General features: G+C 40.1%; 4 long non-coding RNA genes across 7 annotated transcripts; 1 reads left to right on the top strand and 3 right to left on the bottom strand.

Moving 5' to 3' along the window:
• Window positions 1-1041: 1041 nt before the first annotated feature.
• On the bottom strand, window positions 1042-3244 carry LOC135084491 (uncharacterized). 4 transcript variants are annotated; one of them, XR_010259855.1, is made up of 3 exons: window positions 3214-3244; window positions 1628-1724; window positions 1042-1185 (listed from the first exon to the last, which is right to left on the bottom strand). It is a non-coding gene; the product is annotated as an uncharacterized LOC135084491 (long non-coding RNA). The 4 variants fall into 4 exon arrangements; XR_010259853.1 differs by lacking the exon at window positions 3214-3244 and adding an exon at window positions 2594-2607; XR_010259854.1 differs by lacking the exon at window positions 3214-3244 and adding an exon at window positions 2153-2218.
• A 5248-nt stretch (window positions 3245-8492) lies between these two features.
• Window positions 8493-11693, bottom strand: LOC135084492 (uncharacterized). Its single transcript, XR_010259857.1, has 4 exons — window positions 11682-11693; window positions 9224-9328; window positions 9044-9085; window positions 8493-8609 (listed from the first exon to the last, which is right to left on the bottom strand). It is a non-coding gene; the product is annotated as an uncharacterized LOC135084492 (long non-coding RNA).
• On the bottom strand, window positions 11682-13581 carry LOC135084493 (uncharacterized). Its single transcript, XR_010259858.1, has 3 exons — window positions 13499-13581; window positions 13054-13068; window positions 11682-11693 (listed from the first exon to the last, which is right to left on the bottom strand). It is a non-coding gene; the product is annotated as an uncharacterized LOC135084493 (long non-coding RNA).
• Window positions 13582-15848: 2267 nt separating this feature from the next.
• On the top strand, window positions 15849-18081 carry LOC135084528 (uncharacterized). The gene is made up of 3 exons (XR_010259877.1): window positions 15849-15930; window positions 16171-16224; window positions 17755-18081. It is a non-coding gene; the product is annotated as an uncharacterized LOC135084528 (long non-coding RNA).
• The last annotated feature ends 4269 nt before the right edge of the window (window positions 18082-22350 follow it).

Raw genomic sequence — 22350 nt, 5'->3', positions numbered from 1 at the left:
TGCTTTCATTCTAATAAGAAACTATGTCATCACCCAAGTAGGTAAATTCTGAGGAATAGAGCCTAGCTGTCTTTTTGGGCCTCGCTAAGGCATTCGACAGTGTTTCGATTCTTGTTGCTGGGTATCCAATTGGCATTTATAACGTGGTGGCGCTATTGATAAGTATTTTTATTATCTCACCAAACAAAGTAATTTAACATTGGAAAAATGAGTACGTGCAGAGGCTCCGGTGATCTGAGGAGTCTCCCAGGGTAGTATTCTTGGTTTCAGTCTTTTATTGGCTTAACTTGAATGTTCAAATGGTGTAATTTTCTTTGGACTTGAATTAGACCTGGGTTTTTATGGTAAAACCTGGCAGGAGGCTCTATGAGAGTAACTAGTTATTTACTCACACTCAATCTAAGACCAAGTTCCTACAATTTCCAATTGCCCTCCACAGTCCACACCCTGCCTGCAAACAGTGTAACGTACATCATACGTGGATGTACATCCATTCAACCTTAATGATAAGAACTGAAGTTGTCTTATTCTTAGTCTATCAACCGCTTTCACAATCTAATATCGTATTTGTTTTATGTCATTAGTTATTAAACTAGCTTTTACCCGTAGTTTTGCTCACGTCTTGAACTAGGTACATGCAGCGCCAGGCACGGATCTTGGGGAGAAAGAAGGGGCGCGAAAAAATTGAAAAAATTGTGCGGGTGAGTGCGAGAGAGAGTCGCACTCGCATTCCAGTGAAGTGCGCAGTTAATTCGATCGGGTTGTAGTTTAGTAACTCCGTTATCAGTTGCAAGACTAAAGTGATGAATTTAGCTATTTAAACGAACCTACTAATAGTATTATTCGATATTTTCTATGGGACGTCCACCCACAAGGTGGACCTATGACATCGTAAAGGTAGCAGGAAGGCGCTGGACGCCGCTACCAACCGGGCAACATGGAAAGCATTAGGGGAGGCCTATGTTCAGCCGTGGACATCTTATGGCTAAGATGATGATGGTGATGAGATATTATCTATACCTAAAATAAAAACACTGAAAATATTAATGAGACAATGTTTTAATGGAACTGTAAGGTTCGACTAATTGGAATATTCATCGTCAGATCCTTGTTCCCCAGGTGCTCCATTCTCAGGCGCATCATAATCACTTGGGTCAAAGTCATCTGCCTGTGCTTGCCTGTGTTCTGAAAATAAATACGAAATCATTGAGTTTAAAGGAAGCACACCAATCAACTTGGAAACGGATCGTAACTGTATCAACTCGAGGCGTTTAGTATTCTTTGTATGAAACTTTGTACTGCAACGCTCACTTATCCGTACCGTAAAAACGCTTCGCCCGAAGCGATACGGTTGACATTACCTACGGTTACGATGACATTTCCCGGTTGATAAATTAAGTAAAACTAAAAAAGCGCTAAAATATTGAACTTGAAGTATTAGTAATAGAATAGAATACCAATGACTACTCAAAAACTCTAAAAAATCAATTCATAAAGGACAGAGTTCTAACAAAAATACACAAAAACCACTGAATTTAAAAACCACCTTGTTATTTTTAAGTTGGTAGGGTCATCACCTATATTATTATCTACTTTCTAGTCTCTCTCTTATATTTCTAGTGCTTACTTTGCCTTGGTCGGTCATATTGATATTCTTGTCCCAGGCACTGCATGTCGCGGTAGTTTATCAGGCATATCACGCGTTTCCTAGGGTAGTCTCCAAGCTGAGAAAAATAGAAAATACCATAAGTAAAATGAATGAAAAAAGGAAATTAAATAAGAAACTCAAAAAAGTATAATCTTACTAATATTCTCTTGTAGTTCAAGAATATCACTAGCTACAGTCCTATCAACTTAAGCTGAGAATTGCATTTGTGTGAGTGATCGCCAAAAGTACAGTTAGTAAAACACATACAAATAAAATTAATGTTTTATTAAAAGGAAGTCCATAAAACACAATGTGACCAACTGTCCAATTCTCGACCTCATAATGACTGAATCTTATAACTTTTCTACTCCGCTCATTGCATCTTCATCTTCACTCTCGTCTGATGACTCATCAGAGTCAGAGCCTGTGTTAATAATTATTCAATTTGCATAAAATTTCTTTCACTTGGCTGCTTAATGGTTTTCGTACAGGAAATTCACTTACAATAGGAGCCATTTTACTAATATTTCGAACACAATCACATAAAATTACACGTCTATCTGCTACCAGTACCGGGGGTGAAGTGAAGTATGTGAGCGGCAGGGAAGTGAAGGGCCGCTTGCTATAAACTAGTATAAACCGGTTTAAACCATGCGCGGGACACCCGCACCTCAAGGCGATTGCCACTCTACACTATCAGTGTGCACTCACACAAATGCAATTCTCAGCTTAAGTTGAGAGGACTGTAATTCAAGTAGATATCAGTATTGTGCAACCCGATCGAGCTAACTATACGCACCTCGCTTGAAGGCGACTCTCCCTCGCACTCACCCGCACACCTCCCGTCCGTATCAGAGCGTCGATGTGACGTCACGGCTGCCAGGTGCGCACTTAACTCGATCGATTGTATTTAGTTAATGTCAAGACAAAAACTACCAGGCTTACCTTCTTATTCAATCTAAAAAAGTAAAAATTATTTATTAAAACATTTTATTGGAACATAACGAATATACTACTTCACTGGTGTAAAGACTAGAAATACTGTCTCAAAGCCGTGTGGTGACGGCAGAGTAGAATACATTTGTCACCAACCCCTACTCTTCCCGCGGGTGTCGTAAGAGGCGACTTAGGGACTACACATCAAACAGAGAATGGGCAGCAGCGCTCTCTGAAAAACATCAATCTTTTAAACTGCGATCTCCAACCCGCCTGCCAAGCGTGGAGATTATGGCAAAACCCTCCACTATAGTGGAGGAGGCTCATAGTCCAGCAGTGGACTGTAAAGGGCTGTTGATGATGATGATGATTAAAACATCACAGTGATTTGTTTACATTCCAACTCCATATCTACAATGGGACTATTCCCACCTCTCGTTCCCACCATTACAACTCCTGCGTAGCCAGGATCTACGGCTTGACCGCCAATAAAAACCCAACCAGTGAAGGTCAAGTTTGTCCCGGGGAAATTTAAATTGTCATTGGACCCGCAACGAAATTAATCAGAAGAACATAGGAGTTCGAAGTTAAGGTTCATTATTATGTACAAATGAAAACTAGTCACATACCCCCATCTCCAATAATAATATCCGCCGCCACCACCGCCGCCGCCGCCACCACCGCCACCGCCGCCGCCGCCGCCGCCTCCGCCACCGCCTCCACCTCCTCCACCGCCGCCGCCGCCACCACCGCCGCCGCCACCGCCTCCGCCGCCGCCGCCGCCGCCGCCATACCGGTACTTTAAGTAAAAAAGTGTTTAAGCTATGACTAATTTTCATGAGTTTTTCTGGTTTGTATGTCTAGCACGAAAAACTTTCGTCTTCGAATCGTTTGCGAATTCAAACTTCTCACTATAACATCGGTGAAACAAAATTTGATATCCAGCCTTCGAATTCAACGATAACGTGACGATCTCGATTGTCAAAATTTGTTTCATGCTATTTTTTTAGTTCTCGTTACGACCGTAAGGGCGCTGTTTAAGTTTTCATACTAAGTAAATCTTTCGATGGCGATTCGAATTCGCATACTCGCAAATTGATTTGAATTGGGCACTAGGTACACTGCATGAATTCGCGTTAAGAAAATAGTGGTTTTCTAAGTTATAAGCAACGCTACTTTTTATTTAAAAAAAAGTAGCTATAGCCATAGCAAAATTAAAAAGCCAAACGCCCTCTTCACGTATTCAAATCGACTAGGTAGTTGAAGTAACCACAATATAATTAAAATAAATTATGGCTTATCGCGAATGAACTATATAAGAACTATAGTACTACTAGTACTTACTCTTCTCGTGCTAAAAAAATTTTATGGTTTATTAAATAAATTAAGTATGAAGTGAAAAAAAATTGTTTTTCTCTTTCTTTCAAACTTCATCTAACTCTGATATATTATTTATTTAACAGCACCTACCTGCTCGTTTGTAACTAATGGTATAATTACAGTAATTTTTCTTTTTATTTGCATCGTTGTCTCGTGTCCCTTGGCACCTTTTGGTAGCCTAACCCTTTGGTAACCATTTGTTACCGCGGTCTCATGGACCGCGGTAACAAATAATCGTACCTTTGATCGTAACTATACGATAACCGGTGTTTTTTGTATGGAGTTTGACAGACTTTTGACGTTTGTCAAAGCTAAAGTAAGATGTGCAACCCAGCCATTATAAAATAAAAGGTTAATTAAATAAATAAAATAAAAGGTACCTACTTGCGATTTCTCCTTTTTTCTCCGCTTCTCTGAACTTGGTCATCCTGAAATAGGTCAAAAGTTTGAATTCGGAGGCATAGTAAAAAAAAAAGGATCAATCAACAGGATATAAAAAAGGAAAAATCTAATAAAAACTACCAGTGCTTACCTTCGTTCTAAAAAAAGTTGAGATCATTGGCAATTAACGTTATAAAATATGTATGTATTTTAAAGTAAATAAATAAAATTATGAAAACATATTTCCTGATCAAGGCATAGCAATGGTGAAATATTTTTTCAATTGCCTATCTATTAAATCAAACCAACAAATAAAAAATATTTTCTCTTAATAATATTATTAGTGTGAAATTAATAAGGCCTACCTTAGCCGCCATCCACCGCCGCCGCCTCCGCCTCCCTAGAAATCATATTATAATAGTATTCTGGGACTAAGCTGCTTTGAAATGGAAATGATTATTATGACCACAATGACAATTTCTAAGGTTGAGTTGCACCTCCAAACTTATCAACCCGGAAAGGGATCAAAGGAGTTACGGTGCGGATATTAGTGTGCGTTGCAGTACGGAGTTCCATACAAAGAATACTGACCGCCTCGAGTTGATACGGTTACGATCCCTTTCCAGGTTGATAAATCGCTCACCTAGCAGTATAATGGCACATTTACAAAAAAAGCGAAATTGAGTTTTTACGGCCTAAGTGTTTAAGAGTGTATAATTTATAAAGTGGTAAAACGTCACGGTGTTAGTTTTACTATTTGTCGAGAGAGGGCGTTCAGTGTCATTGTAGCACTTGCTACGTTCCCCCCGCTTCCGCGCATAACAACGGCTTATTTGTCAGTTGTGCGGGGCGCTCCGCGAGTTGCAATCGCTTCTAAATCTGTGTTGGCGTAAGTGGCAAATGTGACATTTTATTAACTTAGTAAGTTAGTAGAAAAACGGTACATTTGACAAGAGAAGATACGTCATGATTAAACTTTATTTTATTTGTTATAGTTTGAATGTTATATTTGACCACAATCGCACCTGATGTTAAGTGGGATGCAGTCTAGGATGGTACATATCTGCCCTGTAAGTGCTTATTCACTCTCGCCTTGAAGAGGCCCGGATTATAGTTTTCGGGAAAGACAGCAGCAGGCAATGAATTCCAGTCCCTAACTGTTCGCATTATAAAAGAGTCATCGAAACGCATAGTGCGAGCTGGTGGAATGTCTACAATATAGGGATGGTACGCTAACCTGCGTCTGGTTCCCTGATGATGGAAGGGGGCTGGTGGAATTAATTCGTGTAATTCTTTCGCACATTCTCCGAAGTGTAGCCTGTAGAAAACCGATAGGGATGCTTCCTTACGGCGATGGTCAAGTTCCTGGAGCGCCGCTTCAACAAGGGTAGGGCTGTCGATAAGTCTTCTGGCACGCCTTTCCACCGAATCCAAAGCAGCCAAATGTTTCTTGGCAGAGCCGTCCCAGAGGTGGCAGCAGTATTCCATGCAAGGTCGGATCTGTGCTCTATAAAGCTGCAGCCTTTGCTTCTTGGAGAAGTACTGCCTTGCCCTCGAGAGGATACCAAGTTTTTTGGCAGCAGTTTTCACTATGGATTCGATGTACTCGCCAAAGTTCAGCTTGCTGGACATTTCAATGCCCAAGAGTTGCAGTCGCTCGGTGATTTTGACAGGCACACCTCGGAATGTTGGAGCCATAAGAAATGGACTTCGTTTTGCGGAGAACAGACACTCCTGTGTTTTTGACGCGTTAAATTGGACCAGGTTGGCATCGCCCCAATCAGAGACATCCTGAAGGGCCAAATTTAAGCGTTCAATTAAGGACTCACGACAAGACTCGACCTCACGCCTGTTGGCTTTTGCGTTGGATATATAATTGGCTGTCACTGTCGTGTCATCTGCGTACCCAAAGGTGCCGGGTTTGAGCAGATCGTTGATATGCAGTAGAAAAAGAGTTGCAGACACACGGCAGGACACGTTCCATTATCTTGCAGAGTATAGACGTAACAGAGATGGGTCTGTAATTAGTTGGGTCAGCACGACTGCCCTTTTTAGGTACGGGCTGTACGTTTGCAGTTTGCAAGCTTCCATGATTTAGGGACTAGTCCAGTCTCAATTGAGAGTCGATACAGGCGTGTCAGAATAGGAGACATCTCCGGCGCACAGTTACGCAGGACAATTGCCGGAATTCCGTCGGGTCCACTGGCTTTATTTACGTCAAGAGAACGCAAGACATTTAAAACCTCTCTCTGCCGTATGCGGACCTCACGCATGGTGGAGGAGGCAGGGGGTAATGAGGGTGGCGTTTTGCCTGCGACGTCAAGACGTGAGTTATCACCGAACAGGGTGGCAAAAAGGTTCGCCTTTTCCTCAGCAGAGTGAGCCAGTGAGCCATCGGGTTTCAGCAGTGGCGGCAGGCTGGGGCGACAGAAGTTTGATTGGATGGCCTTGGCAAGGGACCAAAACGCTTTGGGCCCGGCTGGGTAAGAAGCAAGTTTGGTGCCAATGCGTCCAATATGATCATAGCGAGCCCTGCGTAACGCCTTTTTGCAAGACTTGGAGGCTTGGTTGTAGGCTTTCTTCAGATTGCGAGTGTCCGGTGAGTCGCGCGTTCGAGCATCAGCCCATGCCAGAAACGCTGACTGCTTACACGCTTCAGCATGACGGCAATCAGCATCGAACCAAGGGCGAGCTTTGCTACCTGAGGCGACGTCTGAGTAAGGAATGAAGAATTCCATACCCAGGCGTATAACTTCAGTTATGGTATCGGCGCAACTCGTTGGGTCTCGAGAAGAAAAGCATGCCGGCCTCCAAGGGAAAGATGCAAAAAACTGACGCATCTCGTCCCAATCTGCCGACTTGTATCGCCATACTCGTCTTACTCCACAAGGGCCACGATCAGATGGGGAGTATGTCGATACAGTTTTCACCAGGCAGTGGTCAGAAGTTCCAAGAGGAGCAGTAACCAGGATGGAATATCTGTCTGGATCAGATGTCAGCAGAAGGTCAAGGCAGTTGGCTGTGTGAGTGTCGACGTCCGGGACCCTGGTTGCACGCACAGTCTATCAATTGGGAGAGATCCAGCGTCAGAGCGAGTTTACGTGCCTCTCTCCCAGCGTGGTCGGTCACCTGGTATGGAAAGAGCCATTCCTGATGGTTATATAGGTTATTATAATATTTTAGTTAAACTTTTTATTGGATCTTGATTTCAAATAAAAACTTTTGTTTTCTATCAACCAATTGTCATTATTTCTAGTTTTCACATCCTGTTTAATTATGGCTTTGGGGCATATATGACATTTTTGGAAGTTGTCAAAAAGTATAACGGCACAATTGCATGGTTCTTCTTCTTCTTTGACTGCTATGAAGTAACTCCTGGAAACCTGAAGTGGATTTTTTTATCCCTAAGTATCTATTAAGGTCTATACTAGTTGCTAAAACCATAAAATCCATGATAAAATGTAAAATGAACTCATAACTTCGTTTCAAACATTTGTAAAATCTTTGACCCTCATTTCTGTAAAATAAGAAAAAAGTAGATGTGTCATTATACTGCTAGGTGAGCGAAATGTGCGACGTCCTTTATAGGATGCTAGTGACATCACTGCCGTTTCTTAATATAATATGTAGGTATATTATTATTATAAACATGTAGAATTCTACTTACCCAACCCCCGGGTGCACCGGGTGCACCAGGCGCTCCCCCATGGCCTCCAGGCGCTCCGGGTCTTCCCCCATAACCGCCCCCACCGCCTCCATAACCACCTCCACCGCCCCCGTAACCACCTCCACCGCCCCCATATCCACCTCCACCGCCCCCATAACCGGGCCGACCGGGTGCTCCTGGCACTCCCCCGTGGCCTCCAGGTGATCCCGGTGATCCCCCACCATACCAACCGCCTCCTGCCCCTCCTTTGCCTCCGTACCAACCGCCTCCTCCACCCCCTTTCCCTCCGTGCCAACCACCTCCCGGTTGTCCGGGAGCTCCTCCATACCAACCATCACCACCCCCTTTGCCTCCAGACCATCCCCCATACCATCCCTCGTCGCTCTCGTCGCTATCCCAAGCTGATCCCCCTTTTCCTCCCTTCCCCCCATAGCCCCCAGGTTGGCCGGGTTGACCGGGAGCGCCCCCTTTGCCCCCATACCGACCGGCTTCGCTTGCACAAGGCGACGGACCCTTGTTCCGTTTTTGCCCCTTTTTACAGCCCCCACAAGATCCACAGCTGTTACAGCCACCACACCCCTTTCCTTGCCTTTCGACCTAGTGAAAAAATAGTTATTAAAATTTTTTAGCGTTAAAAGTCGTATCTCGAACTAAAATAATTGAAAAAATCGAATTGCCTAATGTGGGTACTCCCACCTTGCGACTCTGAACGCTAAAAATTTTAATAACTATGAAATAAGTTGTATTCATCTTAACCAACTGTCAAATATTTGTATTAATATTTCTGTTGGATATTATAAGCATTGATGAAACAACCCTGGCAGTAACAGCGTGTTACACTTGAAAAATTCGACGGGTTCTCCCAATGTCCAAGTATTTTAGATAGTGAGGGTAGTCGCCCGGCAAGCGAAGGGCCGTGGGTTCTTGAGCAATTCGATTTTTTCAAGGTTATTTAAAAACTCTTTGTGGTACGGTTATGGGAATTGTAAAAGCGCTTTTTTTTAAATGGCTTAATAGTAAAAAAAACTTACGGGCTTTACATCGTCAGGAACCTTAAATAGATTGCCGTAAGGCTAGAAAAAAGGTGTTAAATATCACTATTAAAATCTGGATAATGTGCACCAACGAAAATGGGTGATTAGCTCAAAAATCGAAAAAAAAAAATGGATAAACTAGGTATAATTATGTTTGTAATAAACTACATTACTTACTCCATCTTCTTCGTCACCAGGCACTCTGGGTCTTCGAGATGGACCATCTACACCTTTTCCGACTTCACCATAATCGTCTTTGCGATCGCGATCGCGACGCACGTACTATTAAAAATATAAATGGATTAGCATTACAAGTACCGGTAAAACTCGCTTAGAGGCTGAAACTCGTCATGGCTCATGCCCTTTTTGCTCATGGGGACTACCAGTGGGTTAAGTGGGACTCCCCACTAGGGCCTGCCCACTAAAGGCCGAAAGGCCCTACGAAGCTTACGTAAACCCGACGGTGTCCCCCGGAGCCCAATGAAACGGAGCGGAGTTATTGTCCTGTCAAGGACTACTAGGACTAGGTCCAGGACTAGGTGGACCGACGATCTGGTAAAGGTCGCGGGAAGAGTATGGCTGCATTGTAGAAAACCTTGGGGGAGGCCTTTGTCCAGCAGTGGACGTCATTTGGATGAAACGAACGAAGGACAGTAAGTAACAAGGGCTTTGAGAGAACCCCCAATTCATGCTACTATGTGGGAAATAGAAGAACTACACTCGCGAGCAAAACTATGGAATCACTTACATGAAGTTGTTTCCACGCGAACTTGTGTACTAACGAATTTGTTAGTAACAAAAAAAGTGGCACCATTTTAAAGATTAAACTTTTATCTTTAAATTGATACCAAATTCATTTAAATCACACCAGTATTTAAAAAGATATCCCGGCTGATGTGAAGACTTCTTCACATCAGCCGGGATATCTTTACCGAATCTTATCGGGATATCTTTATCTTTAACGAAAAAGACGTGTATGAACTGTTTGATACGTCGCGAGTTGCGGCCTATTTAGCCCCTATAAAAGCACGCGTTTTTAGATTTTTGCTTTCACACGTTGAATCATACACATCTCCGCTTCTTTTGACACTTTACCTGGGATTCTACACCTTCAGAAGCAGCACAAATCGTTGCACTATTGCAAAAAAGGCTCAGCCAGCGGGCTGTCGCACGTCAGCGCTACATAAGCCAGTCCTGGGTTTCGAAAGTTTCAAGACGCTTTCGGGAGACTAGTGGCTTTATCCCGAGACCAAGTTCTGAACAGCGCCGGTGCACATCGCAGAGGGAAGACCGTTTTTTCATGTCAACCTCTCTATGAAATCGTCATTTGACTGGAATCGATGTCCATCAAGAGCTCAGAAATGTTCGTAAGATAGCTGTTAGCGAGTGGACAGTTCGTCTAAGATATAAGCAATAGAATTTGACTCCAAAAAGGCCTGCCACAGGCTCGAAACTGACGGCAGGTCACCGATAAGCACCCTTTCAATTTGCTCGTACACATCTCGATGGGAAGGCGAGTAATGGAGGCGAGTTCTGTTCTTCGATGAATGCAAACTGTGTTTGCAGGGCAGCAGTCGAAGAGGTCGGGTTTATAGGCGGCCTGAGGAGCGATTTGTGCAGTGCTGGTTCGCTGAAATAGTGGCTTATGGGGGTGGCTTGCTCGACTTAACATCGAGATGTGTACGAGCAAATTGAAAGCGTGCTTATCGGTGACCTGCCGTCAGTTTCGAGCCTGTGGCAGGCCTTTTTGGAGTTAAATTCTATTGCTTATGTCTTAGACAAACTGTCTACTCGCTAACAGCTATCCTACGAACATTTCTGAGCTCTTACTGGACGTCGATTCCAGTCAAATGACGATTTCATAGAGAGGTTGACATGAAAAAACGGTCTTCCCTCTGCGATGTGCGCCGGCGCTGTTCAGAACTTGGTCTCGGGATAAAGCCACCAGTCTCCCGAAAGCGTCTTAAAACTTTCGAAACCCAGGACTGACTTATGTGGCGCTGACGTGCGACAGCCCGCTGGCTGAGCCCTTCTTGCAATATTGCAACGATTTGTGCTGCTTCTGAAGGTGTAGAATCCCAGGTAAAGTGTCAAAAGAAGCGGAGATGTGTATGAATCAACGTGTGAAAGCAAAAATCCGAAAACGCGTGCTTTTATAGGGGGTAAATAGGCCGCAACTCGCGACGTATCAAACAGTTCATACATGTCTTTTTCGTTACTTCTTCACATCAGCCGGGATATCTTTTTAAATACTGGTGTGTGATTTAAATGAATTTGGTATCAATTTAAAGATAAATATTTAATCTTTAAAATGGTGCCACTTTTTTTGTTCCTAACAAATTTGTTAGTACACAAGTTCGCGTGGAAACAACTTTATGTAAGTGATTCCATACTTTTGCTCGCGAGTGTAGTTACTAGGTAAGCCTAAGAGGGACTTCTTCTGGCAGATCCAGTCGCTGCCATCGAGATTATTAAAATTCGGCCAGGGAAAGAAAGAAAAAATATATTTTTGGCGTACATTAACTAAAAATTAGAAAGAGGACTTATATCTCTGTAAGTTTAACAAACAAACTAAAAATAAAAGTCATTACAGAACGTCTTCTAAGATGTTTAATAATATAATTAAAGATCTTACTTCGATTTCAAGCTGAAAAATATATTTTATTGTGAATAAAAATATTGAAAATATTTTGTGATATTCAAAGACTATCCCGGGCTAGCATTCGCGCCGTGATAAAATATTGGGATTATCGCGTAAAATCGATAAAATGCATTGATAAAAGTTTATCATGGCGCAAGTCCTAGGTTTACTGGTCAGACAGACTCTCCTGAAAGTCTTCTTTCAAGTCTGAAGTCTGAAAATGAGATACCCATTGCTCGCTAACACAAGAAAATACCTGTACGGCTAGCACGATAAACTTCCGAGTTCGAATCGTTTGCGTTATTCGAATCGCCATCAAAAGATTTAGTACGAAAACTGCAACAGCGACCTTGTGAACGTGTCGTAAACTGAACTTATTATGAGAAAACCTTTTCAGAAATTGATTACCTTTAAAATTCTGTATTTTTGTTTTGTCCGTTCAATACTGGATTTCGGGTGTACCATCTGGAACCCTCACTTCAAGCAGGATATTGATCGCATAGAGAAAATCCAAAGAAAATTTATAAAAGTATTAAATTATCGTAGTAACCACAGCTCGGATGTGTCATACTGTGATTCTTTAAAAACACGCAAGTTACTTACCCTACAGAACCGTCGAAAACAATTTGATCTAGTATTTCTTTTTAAATTATTGAACTCCCATGTAGACTCCCCGAACTTATTATCGAAAATAAATTTTGTTGTCAAAACTCGTTTGCCTGCACGCTCCTCACGTACCATTAAAATGTTTGTGCCACCATTATCTCGTAAAAATTATACTTGAAATAACTACATTACTCGCTGCCTTAATATGTACAACACTGAATTTTCCAACATAGATTTATTTAATAATTCCATAAACACAATTAAGTCCAAGCTCACCAAACAACTTTTGTAATTTAATGATTAAGAAAGAGTCGATAATTGTTTAGTTTTTCTCGAATATGCACTTGCACACCTTTAGTTTAAATACCATTGTAAACTTATAAACCTATCATGGATGTACTTAAACTTTAGAAATATTATTGTCTTGTAACTATCTGTTCATAATTGTTACTTTTGGGCACTCGTTGTCTTTTTTCTTAGTTACTATTTTTGTTTAGAAGTGATATTTGTAATGACTGTTTTTGTGCCAAATAAATAGAAAAAAAAAAAAAAAAAAAAAGAAATGGTTGCAAGAAACTTATTTTGAGAATCAAAACTGTCACGTTATCGTTTAATTCGAAGATTGAGTATCGAATTTTGTCGATACGCAAGCGATTCGAAGACGAAAATTGTTCATGCTAGAGATACTGGTCTACGTGATTTTGATAAAATTATTAATTTAGTACGTAGGTAAGTAATTTCAAATGTGCATTTTACTTACTACATCGCCCCTTTCCTGTAATGTGTTAATTTAATTAGAAATAATAATTTATGTAAAAAATGGTGCCATTAACTTGAAGACAGGGGTATTTTAAGACAGGATTTGGCCTAAACTCCCCGTCCCCACACTGGCCAGACGGGTTGGGGAGGCCTGATGTTTTATTCCTACCCTTAATCGCCATTTAGAATTTTAGCGTAAAGACCCCCTTTGTGGTCACTGTAATTTTTTTGCCATTTTAGGTATATTTAAAAAATACTGTAAAATTGAAATGGTTTCATAATGCTTTGGTATAATTAGTTAAAATTTAAATTGTAAATAAAAACTGTGTAAAAATAAAAATGGCCAAAACCGGTATTTTGCCCCACAAAATAAAATCCACCGAAAAAGTGGAAGTGGGAGTTTTCTACTACAAACTATTGTTATTTAAATTATTATATTTACTAACCTTGCGCTGCCTGCTCGAAATTTCTGGTATAATAAGGCATAATAGCACAAAACCTACCACCAGAGCCAACTGCATTTTGCAGATGGTCTCCTCACAATGATTTCAATTTAGCCTTCTTTTTCATAAATTGACAAAGTGGTGGCAAAATTGAATTTAAGCGTGAAATCAGTTAATTATCAATTTCACTCAATCATTTTAATCAACTTCTCACTGCACAAAATTATTGCCTAATTAATTTCAATTATGTTTTTTTAATCTGGAAAATTAATTACCATTGGTCAATTAAATATTACGAGTATAATACTAATTAAAGTAAGATATAAAATTGCTTTGATATCTCATTTTATTCAGTAGGTAAAACATTAGAAATTACCCTTACAGGCAACACGTATCTATACTATACTATGTGCTTTCACTTTTCAGCAGTTCGTTTCAGCCAAATGACGTCCACTGCTGGACAAAGGCCTCCTCCAAGGTTTTCCACAATGCACGGTCCTGCGCTGCCCGCATCCAGGCTCTTCCCGCGACCTTTACGAGATCGTCGGTCCACCTAGTAGGAGGCCTGCCCACGCTACGTCTTCCAGCCCGTGGTCGCCACTCGAGAACTTTTCTGCCCCAACGGCCATCATCTCTACGAGCTATGTGCCCCGCCCACTGCCACTTGGTTTTAGCAATTCTGCGAGCTATGTCGGCCACTTTGGTTCTCCTGCGGATCTCCTCATTTCTGATTCGATCACGCAGGGAAACTCCAAGCATGGCCCGCTCCATCGCCCTTTGGGTGACCTTGAGCCTTCTTATGAGGCCCATAGTAAGTGACCACGTTTCAGATCCATAAATCAACACTGGCAACACACACTGCTCGGAGACTTTTGTCTTGAGACACTGCGGTATTTCGGACGTGAGTATATTGCGTAGCTTCCCGAACGCTGCCCAGCCAAGTTGGATTCGACGATTGACCTCTTTCTCGAAGTTGGCCCTACCTAACTGGACTGTTTGTCCCAGGTATACATAATTGTCAACAACTTCGAGTGTAGAGTCTCCTCCTACCTTCAAAGGGGTGGGTGCGACACGGACAGCAGTTTTCAGCAGTAAATGAGTTTTAATCAATTACTTAATGGGATAGATAGAAGTGAAGAGAGCTTCAAAAATTTTATAAAGAGGAAAGAATTACTGATTGTTTTGATTGTTTTTGTCGAATAGGCTCCGAACCTACACCGATTTGAAAAATTCTTTCACTTGGAGGATTTGGCCCACACTCCTCACGCTGGCCACAGGTTCGGAAGGCTGTTCACTCTGAACGTAGCCTGCTATTCCTACTTATCATTACATAGGTGACTGAGTTTCACAGCCCATATGTCCCGAAGTGGTGGTAGGGCAAGCTATATTTGGGACGTGTACAAGTGCCCTGGAAAGGGCCTATGTACTGAATTTGAATTTTGAATAGTACTAGATAAAGTTAGGACCGACGATCTAGAAAAGGTCGCGGGAAGAGCCTGAATGCGGGCAGCGCAGAACCGTTCATTGTGGAAAGCCTTGGGGGGGAGGCCTTTGTCTAGCAGTGGACGTCATTTGGCTGAAATGATAAGACAAAGTTGTCCCACTATCTGTGCCCAACGTACAACTAATTTTAATGCAGTTTGCAGCAAAGATTATAGTGATTTATGAGGAAGGTTTATACGTACTACCTGCACAAAGCTGGGGCGATATGAGTACAGTATTGTTTACAATTTGGGACGTGTATGTACCCTGAAATAAGGGCCACTAATTAATAAAGAATTTAATGGTATTAGCTGCTTTTTTGGCTTGGTGTATAGAGAACGAGAACAACTGTTGTGTAACTATTATTTGTTTATTTATATCAGGAAGACCAGGGTTACATGATATGGTTATCAAGTTTATTAATTGTAAAATAAGTAATTATGTAAACCCTGGTCTTGCTGATTTAAATGACCTTTATTCATATAGGTACTTATCCTGTACCTTTATAAATGGTTATGGTAGGATAAGTAGGTACCTATGTATTATCGAAAAAGGTGAGAAATGAAACATGACAAATTACATTCCAATAAAACATTTATTAATTAATTTTATGAAATTGTATTAAGTTGTTGTACAGTCAGCGTCAAATAATTCGTGACTATTATTTTCTGCCGATTTAATAACCCCATATATCGATTTGTGTCAAGAATGCGACTTTCCCTAGGATTTTGATTCGAATAATCTTACTGAAACTAATCGATTTCACCAACATTCATTGACTATCCACGCAGAATGCAGTTTTAATGAAATACCTAATTAAACATAACTTTCAAAGATAGACGTTTTTTCTACTAGTAATCAAAAACTGACTTTATGTAGAGATCAACAATATCACAATGATAGTAGAAAACTGTTTATATTGGTTTGCATTCTTGAGTTATGTCATTTGTGAAGTAAGTTTGAAACTTAGCGCGCTGCTCTAACATTCATTACTTTAAATAACTTAAGTGCCGTTTTTATACAGGTGTCCCAAAAATAGTGTCAAGCCGAAGCAGAGGTAGAGCATCACTAGGGCTACCCAAATCACTGCGGCTTTTGACAGTTTTCGAGTTATGATTTTCTTTACAACATACAGGATTTGTTTTTGGGACATCCTGTATAGTTACATATTTTTTATTTAATACTGTTTACAGAGTAATGAAAAAGGTACATTACAGTACAACATAGAAATAGAAACAATGGAAGAAGTAAGTAATTATCACTGCAGACCCACGATACCCCTGGCGATACCCCTGGTTGTATCGTGGGTATGCATGTTCAATGAAATCAATTTAGAATTCAAAGAGGTATTCCACAACACTGTGCACTGTGCGTCCCCTCCCGGCCCGCCGCGCCCGCGCCGGTCCTCGTTTGTCAACTTTACTCCCAGGGGTATCGTGGGTCTGAAGTGTAGTTCTTTAACGAGACCCACGATACCACCAGGGGTATCGTGGGTCTGCAGTGGAAATTATATAAGTGACGCCCTTTGACTGACGTATTCCATCTTTTTTGCCATTCATTAAGTAATTCCTCTTCAACGACTTCTCGGGAATCAAATAATCGGCTTATTTTAGAACGATCGCGGCTATTTAAGAAATCGGAGGTTAGGTATATTTTCCCTTGATGCGAAGTATATAGCCGCACGCTTCTGTACCTCTAAGTCGACCGGCAGTACACCAGCCAGGACTGGCAAAGCTTCTGTCCTAAACCTGGTCGAGTACTTGCCAAAAAAGGAGATCGTCGATAACTGGGTGTCGGTAAGTGGCAGCTGTCGATGACTGGGTGTTGACTACTGGAGATTCGGTGTCGATGATTGGAGATTTATATGCTTTTTCATTTTTTGGGATTTTTTTCTAGTCCGTGTATAGTTAATAAAAATAATACATCCTATTTTTATCTCAAGAATATACCTTATCATGCTCAATCGTTACTTTTGGTTTAAAGATGACTAAATGACCTTTAATCTTAATAAGAAGCCCAATATCTCCTTAAAGTGTCGATCATTGGTGCCACTACGCTAGCTAATAGTTTTTTTTTTAATCTTAAGCCTCAAACTCGGATGTTTCTTGACGAGTTCGAATGAGGAGATCCGTAAACGAACTAAAGACTATTCGCACCGCTGCAACTCCTGTCCAATAAAAACTTAACCGGTGAAGGCAAAGTTTGTCCCGGGTGAAAGTTAAAACTGTCATTGGACCCGCAACGAAATATCAGAAGAACAGAACAATAGGAGGAGTTCGAAGTTAGGGTTAGACTTGCCTCCAGTACAAAACGGAAGACACGTGACAAAAACAAAGGCTTACTTAATAACCTTTATGAAAAGATATACACCAAGGATATTTAATACTTATACCAGGTCACCTTGAGAGTGGACGTCACAAGCTGCGCTTTTCGGTACGTGGTCTCCACTCTGGAACCCTGCTGCCCCATCAGCCGTCAGTTCTGCGTCCTACTATGTGCCCCGCCCATTGCTTCAGCTTGCTAATCCGTCAGGCTATGTCAGCGACTTTAGTTTGTTTAGGGATCTCCTTATTTCTGACTCAATCTCGTAAAGAAACAATTCTTTATTGTTTTTTTATAAAAAAAATTACAAATTAGTAATATCCTTCCTACTAAGCAAATATAGGTACTTATGTCACGAGTGGGTCACCAATTTTATAGTCGATTGGCGCCGGCGGGATTCGAACCCTTGTTCCTTATTGCTATACCGACCTATAATACTTTTGAATTTTTTTCAGCAACGTAATCAGACTTTTTGTCTCTTTGTGAGTTATATGACTGAATGTTATGGATACGAGATACCATTCACACCCATGCCGGACCAAAAAAGAAGAATATTTTAATCCTACATAAAGTACGGCCAACTAGCAGCGATATAAAAGGTCGATACGACTGTCGAGTTGACAGTATATTCTGTCTCTTCCTATCTTGTGTATTTGTCGTCGTAATGTCTCGTTCTCCCGCCAAAATATGTCAAAGTCAGACGGGTTCACCCATAACATTGGGTTTGTTTACATTTGGTATCGCTTCTCGTTGGCCGTACTTTAGACAAGCCTCTACGCAGTTAAGTACTACGGCGCGAGTGGAGTGCGATGAGAAAGCAGCGTTACTTTTTACTCATAATAAAATAAAATAGTAAAAAAAATTGAAAAACAGGCTTTTAGTTCATAATACCCTTAACAAGACTAAGCTAACCAGTCCAGAAGCAATTTGGTTGCCGTAAGTCAATAAGGAGTTGACTTGAAAGGTCTAGCTAAAGTTGAAGTGTTGTCAACTAGTGGTACTTTCACCATATTATGTAGGTAGGTAATGAAAGAGAGAAAGAAAGAAAGAAAGACAGAAAGAAGGAAAGAAAGAAAGAAAATATTTTTATTTAGTGCAAGATTTCAGCTCAATGGTTGTCAGGAAGTTGCAAGATTTAAAATGCATTAAAACGAAAGCTTGTAAAAATTAACTGGACGTTTATCAGTGACCAAAATAATACTAATGTTTAGCTTTAATATGATTTATTTTTTTAACCCAATATTACGTTTTCCAAACAAAACAGCCGATGATTTTTTTCTTTTTTTTTCTTGTTTTTTTTTTTGCATTTTGACTCTTAATTCAGATTGGTCTGTATTGACGTAACTTCTGGCCTTGCCTCAGAATAAACTGAAAATTAAATATAATAAAAACAGTGTTAGTTAATAAGTAAAATGTAATTTTAGTTTTAAGAGATACTAGCTGACCCGGCGAACTTTGTTCCGCCTTAATGGCAATAAATAAGCAGACTTTTTTTATTTCGAACGGGATAAAAAGTATCCTATGTCCTTCTCCTGGCTCTAAACTACCTCCCTGACAATTTTCAGCTAAATCGGTTCAGCCGTTCTTGAGTTATAAGTGGAGTAACTAACACGACTTTCTTTTATATATATAGATTAGAAAATTTTAAAATTATGAAAAGAATTCTTTTTTACGTACGTCATGCATATCCTGTAAAACAATTAAAAAGTAGGAAAAACATGTTGTATTTTAAGCCTAAGGCACCGACTTGTAGTTGGCCGATAGTTGGGCCTGATTCTAAGCATTGGCGCAGACCATCGACTTTTACTTGGCCGATAGTTGGACCCGATTTTAATTTGTACGAAGATTCGGCCGATAGCCAATAATAAATCGGTGTACAGTGCGCACTTTCATACATCTCCATACTGATTAACAGCCTTTTTTTTTACGGGGAAAAAATGCGTTGAATCGCATACCTACCCTGCGGGGACAGGGTAGGTTATGTGGGGCTCACCAAGTCAGAAGGACGAGGCATACCCACTAAAAAGACCCCGGTGCTCCGTCACTCGCCATAAGTGGGCGGAAACTGTGGGTTTCCGGACAAAGCCTTCTCTACCACAGCCCCTCCCGGCGATTGCCTGCCTACACGGCGGGCCCTACAACTGATTAACAGCCTGACCCAACTATCGGCCAATTAAAAATCGGTCATATAGACTAACTATTGCTATTACTAATGGCACAAAAACTGTGTTAACATACATAATATTATTACGTGTATTTTTGTTATAAATTCAAATTATGTAGTTTAATGTAGCTATAAGACCATTCGATCATTTTGATCTATGAGGCACTCTACAATTAAATATTTAAAAAAAACGGAAAAACACTATCTCATCTCGTGGTACCATAGTGGTAGCATATTATGGGACCGCGGCAACAATTGATTTCTATTGTGTCTCACTCGATTTGCTGGTACTTGAAGCATTACTAAGGGCCTCGGAAGTCGTTTAAAGTCCGCCTGGCTTGCTACCACCATCTTACCTAAGTCTGTCGCCATAATAACAATGTTAACAGCATTGTTGTGTTCCGGCAGTTAGAGGTAAGATAGCCAGTTCCTCCGTGGTTGAGGATTCCGGGTGAAGCTCGCTTCCACCTTCGGCCTGATCGCCACTTACCATCAGGTGAGATACAGGCCAAGAGCTTCCTCGTTGTGAATAAAAAATAAATAAAAAAAAAGTAGGTAAGTAAGTACCTGAGCATATTCGGCATCCTGAAAAGTAAAGGGAAACATTTAAAATGTATATTTATTTTAACTAAAACTGAGTTTCTTGCGCTGCTTTTTCTCAGCACTAGCCCATTGTCATTGTCTCGAAGCAGTGATAGGGTTAATACTGGGACGTGTAAAAGTGCTTTTTAAAAGCCTACTTGCAAAATTAAAATGAGCTTTTAATTTGATTTGTTTGGAATTTCTCGTATTGAAGAATTAGCTCATTTTTAAGTTAAAATATTAAAAATACTTGGTACATACCACCTCTTCGGCTAGGCAAAACTCTTCCTCTGTATTTCCTATACATGTGATCTTCCTAAAAGATCCCTAAAACAAAATTTTAGTAAATTTTCATTTAAATAAAGCTAGCATAATAACCAACGAGAAAATGAGAAATTAATTTCATTATGTAGTTCCTAAACTAAAAAAATAACGTTAAAATAATTTAAAACCTAAGTGAATAAAGTGGGATAATTGGGTAAATTAATTTAATTATAGTTAATTAGAAAAAGTTAGGCTGGGTTGCACCATCTTACTTTGACTTTAACAAACGTCAAACTCCATACAAAATACACGCGTTATCGTTATAAGTTACGGTCAAAATTAGGTGGTGCAACTCAGCCTTAAATAAGTAGGTACTCAATAATAATTTAAAAACACCTAACACAAATTCGTTTGGCAGCTAGGTACATAATAGAGGTGCATTCATTTAACAGTTCAAAACGTACGATAAAAATCAGTTTATCAAAGCGTTTGACAAAATATAGCGTACGTTTTGAACTGTCAAGAATACGATTGCTTTACACTTTACAAGTGTGTAATCGCCTTACCTGATCGTCAGAGCTGTATATAGCCTAAACATGTGAAAAAGTGAAAAAGAATTTCATATCGCTTGTAATTCGATAAAATAAGATTACGGGAGTTATTCGTGTTCGGGGTACTAAACTCTGTCAGTTGAAAAATAGTCTAGCTCTACAGGATGTTGATTTCAATCCTCGCCATATTTATTTAGGTGATATTATGATATTATGTGGTATTATGTCTTATATATAAACGCATTATCCACCAAAAAAATTACAAATGAAAGTGGAATTTTTAGCGAATATTTTCCTACTGAAGGAAACCACGTAAAGTAGGCAGTGTAATAAGTATTTTTCTTTGACTAACTAAAGTTAAAGTAGGTACGTTTTAATTTTTTTTCTCAGAATAAGCTACTTAATCAACTCCTTAAATATGGCGAGGATTGAAATCAACACTCTGTATAAAGATAGGTCGCGAACAAAAGTTGAGGTGGTTTTTTGGAGGGGGCTGGGGAGGCAACCAAAGTCACTTTGTAGGAGCTAAGTCAAAATATCTGACCTAAAAATCTGGCTAGTTATTTAAACTTACTCGTCCATCTTCTCCTGTCTTTTGTTTTCTATTGCCCTAAAAAGTTTATAAAATTTTACCGTACTTTTCTATAATGCAGGGTGAGACTGACAAGACGGATATATTTTTTTGAACGTTTGATCACAGATAATAAATAACAACACAGGAAAAAGCTGAGAATCACTTTATTTCCTTAAATTAATTGAGCTCAACAAAATCCGTAGAGTTCGAACTAAGTCACTTCCAAAATATCTTGCTGCATTGATTTTTAAGAGAGAAAACAGTGTCTAAAATGCAATAAAAAAACTGAATTATTAGAAAACAAAAAAAAATATTTCCATGTCTTCAAATAAAAAATCATAACTCGTATTGAATAGGAGGGTGAATATCCCAAACACGTTTTTTACGCGGCGGAGCTGAGAATCGATGGGAGAAATGTAACTAGAGCTATGATTTTTTTTCTGTATATAGTTTATACAGCGTTTTACACGATAGCAAAGTCTTCAGGACAATAGGTAGTTATTTTATGTACTAAAAAATTTTTCAAAGACCCAAAATCTAATAGCGGTGGCGCGTCCTAACTCTATTTCTACTCATAAATTGTGTTATTCCTTCTTTCTCGGGGATTCTAGTAATTTAAAAATAGTATTGCCATAAAATACATTAAATAAGACTTCCAAATGATATGAAAGAAATGTGATATTTCATATTTTAAGTGTTTTAAATAGCCTTTCAAAACTGTCCCACGAAAAAAAGCAATTACAGTGGCTCAATTTCGACACTCTCTTACTTCTCCAAAGAAGCTTTGAGAGACGTAGAGTTCTTCTTCCCTGCATCACTCAACTGTGTCCTCCTGATCGGGCTATAAAGACTTGCGACTTGTGGTATTGTTTTTCCAGCAGACCCGTAAATATTAGTATCAGCGGCACAGGAATAC

This window comes from Ostrinia nubilalis, chromosome 26 (genome assembly GCF_963855985.1).
Source record: "Ostrinia nubilalis chromosome 26, ilOstNubi1.1, whole genome shotgun sequence".
In the NCBI taxonomy this organism is placed as follows: Eukaryota; Metazoa; Arthropoda; class Insecta; order Lepidoptera; family Crambidae; genus Ostrinia; species Ostrinia nubilalis.
This window is presented reverse-complemented; position numbering and strand designations above follow the sequence as displayed.